The sequence below is a fragment of the Melanerpes formicivorus genome, unplaced genomic scaffold (assembly GCF_026170545.1).
Source record: "Melanerpes formicivorus ecotype bairdi unplaced genomic scaffold, bMelFor1.0.p_v2 SCAF_125, whole genome shotgun sequence".
Taxonomy (NCBI): domain Eukaryota; kingdom Metazoa; phylum Chordata; class Aves; order Piciformes; family Picidae; genus Melanerpes; species Melanerpes formicivorus.
Window position 1 is genome coordinate 556532 of NW_027142477.1, and position 3463 is coordinate 559994.

Genomic DNA, 3463 nt, shown 5'->3' on the forward strand with positions numbered 1-3463 from the left:
TCCAGACCTTCACTGACATCTGTCCACACTCACACTCAGCTGATCTCAGACTCCTTCTGGAGAACTTCTCACACCACAGCACTAACATTTGAGAGAGGTTTCTTCCTCCTCATGTCCAGTCTCCACCTGCCAAGCTGCACTGTGTGGCAGTGTTCCTCTCTCCTGCTGCTTCCTACCTCCAAGGGAAGCTCCAGCATGAGGGAAAGAACCCTTCAGGCAGGCACCCAACCCATCAGCCTTCTGTGGCCTTCCACCTGAGCACACACAAGTGGCCTCACCATGAGCTCCCAAGGCTATTGGCCTTGCAGCTCCTAAGATAGACACAACCAAGCCCTGCAGCTGCTGCTGTCCCATCATGGACTGAGGCAGTAGAGACACAGCAACCAAGACCTGAGCCCCTTCCTGCAATGAGCCCAGGCCCTCTGGCAGAGGACATTTCACAGTCCCTGTGCCAGCCAGGTGCCTTCTGCTGGCCTGGCAGAGATGCTGCCAGATGGGAGCTGAAAAGCAAATCTGCCAGCCAGGAGCGCAGGGCTGCCCTGTCAGCTCTTGCAGACACAACTGACCTCACAGTCCCTTTCCAGCTGTGTTCCTGCTGTTGGCCAGTCCCCTCCCCAGGCAGAACTGACCTCACAGCCCCTTCACACTCATTGGCTTCCTACTGAATGATGAGCTCCTGAGACACAACTGACCACATGATCCCATGCCCAACCATCACCCTCCTTGTGGTCAGAGCCTGAGCAGACCAAAGTTTCATCAAATCCATCTGGCAGATTTCCTACCAAGGGTCTGAGGAGAGAAACTTTCCTCAGAGGAGCTGCTGGATGTGTCCTGGTGATCTGTGGAAGAGGCTCCTGCACATCATCTTGTCCAATCACCCTGCTCAGGGAAGGCTTAAGCAGATGAGGTCCCTCAAGGCCTGAGCCCAGTTTGGCCTCATCCCCAAAGGAGCTTCAGAGGCCCTGGGTCAGAAGGTTCAGGGAGCTGATGAAGAGATTGCACCAAGGGCTTGTCCTGAGGGATGCCACTGGGAAGTGGCTGCCAGGAGGACTCTGCCCTGGTGACATTTGGGCTTGATCTACCACCCACCTTCCTGTAAAAGTATTGATGTTTTATACAGATGTTGCATAGATGTTTTATAGATGTTGGGTTTGCCTCGTGCAATGCTTCCAAGGACCAGATGTAAGCAGGCACAGAGGTTTATTAGGTTCTACAGCAGAGTTCTCCAGTCCACCAGCAGGCACAGGGGTCACATCTCAACTGGTCATTTTCTACTGGCATGCCTGTAATTAAGGCATAGGTCAAAACAACAAAGCAGTATTTTAACACATCCATCCAAATTCTGCCCAGCTTCTCTCCTTCAGTCCCAAGGTGTTTGCATTCCTCTCAAAGACAAAACAGAGCTCTCTCTAACTCGAGCAAAGGCAAATCTTCCCCATAGCCTTCTAAAGCCATCTGAAAACAGCCCTCTTCCCACATCTCCCCCTATTTTGTTTACCAACAGAACAACACTTTGGATTGAGCTTTCTAGAATTCTTTGCATACTGTGACGGTCTGAGGCTGTGCCTTTAGGAAAGGGACAGCTGCTGGAGCACTCTGGCTGAATGTTTTGAAAACATTCAGATATTCTAAACTAATTTCATTGGTAGATTGGTAGAATGCAACTTTAAGTTTTAGTGCAGTTTGAGTCTGTCTCTGTTCCAGTCTGTTCTGCCTTTCCAGCCTGTCTGCTTCTGAGCAACTAGCCGGAATGACCTTGGATAACAGATAAGAACTAATCCCTGCATGTGCTTTGAGGCCTAACAAAATTTCACCCTTATTAATTACCTTTCCTCTCTCTCTAGGCCTTTTTGGGAAAAAGGGGAGGTGGGGGGAGAGAGGGGGAACTGAGGGGGAACCCTTCATCTGTCTGGAGGAGGGAGTTTTGTTTTGTATTACTTTCTTTGCTGTGTATTTCTGTATATACATTGTAAATACTGTATATACTGTGTATCTATACAACCTGCATTCCATACTGCTTGTGAATACAGCTCTACCCTTTGCTTCTCCAACTGAGTCAGCCTTGGTTTCTTTCTTTGTGGGGGGGGGAGAGCTGGGCCTTCTCTCACCACCACACATACATAGAAGCAAGCAAGTTAAAACCCAACACCTCATCCATTTCCTCACTCCTGCTGTCCCCACTCTGGTTCTGCAGAGACCATGGGAGAGCATGGCAAAGCCGTGGCTAAGGTCAAGGCACAAAACATCCTCTTCTTGCCCCTGCCCAGCCAGGTTTGATGATCTCTCTCTCGTCCTTCAAAAGCCTGCAGATGGCCTCAGGAGTGTCTGACCTATCACTTTTGACCCAGCACCACGTCTGTGCTGAGGGTGACCAGCCTGTAGTTTACCCCAGCCTCCTTCTTGGCCTTCCTGAAGATTCCTTTTCCAAGGAGCAAGAGCCTCTCTGATGGATCTGTGAACATTTCAGGGTACAGCCAGGAAGGCTGATGTGGGCAGAGAGCAACATCTGTAATGAGCCTGTGCAGGACAGCTGAGATGAATCTCCCTGGGGCACTGAGGTTTGTTCTGCAGTCAGACACAGAAATGTCAGAGCTCTGTCAGGTGTCCACACCTGAGCTGGCCTCATGAACTGCTTCTGCACCTCAGGATGTTCAGACAGAGTCTTTCCCCATCACTCACACACAAGCTCTGCACTGCAGCAGGCAGAGTGTCCCTGGCCTCCTGCTGCCCCTGCCAGAGGATGGGAGGCTCCTCACACCTCCAGTGCTTGGTACCCCCCCACCAGCAGCTGATGTTGTTTGTGCTCACTCAGCTTCCTCTCACCCCACACATGATGTCCATGCTTGCATCTCATCTGTGCAATGCCAGCAGCCACTGCTGACCTTCTGATCCTGTAACCTGCAACTGGGGCACAAAGAAACTTTGCAAGTTGTGGTGAGAGGCCAGTGGTGGAAATGGTGATGAGTGGCTAGAGCAGGATGTCTGCCCTGGGACAGCTTCCCCAGGCTGTCCAGTGAACAGAGACACAGATCAGAGCCTGCTCTGCTGCTCCTTCAGGCCTCTTGCAGGAGGCCTGTCTGTGTCAGGACACTGCTGTGTGCCCCAGCCCTGCACACTCACACTTGAGCTGTTCCCTGCTCTTTGCATCCCTGGGACACTTTCTTGGGCCTGCTCTTGAGACAAACATTGGACGAAGCCCCAAGCCTTCAGACCCTGCCCTGAGCAGATCATCTGTCTTGGTGGAACTGCTCTTGGGGGTCAGATCAGACACAGTAGTTCCTATGGCCTGTCCCTGCCTGTGCTCACAGGACTGGCAGGCAGCAGAACAGTGACCAAGCTGCCACAGCACTCAGGCCTTGCACTGACACAGGAGAGGCTGGAAGTTGAAAGGGAACAGCCCTGGAAGTCCAGGTGCTGCTGCTCCCTGGCAGTGCTGCTGTGCTGCAACTCTTTTCTCCCCAAA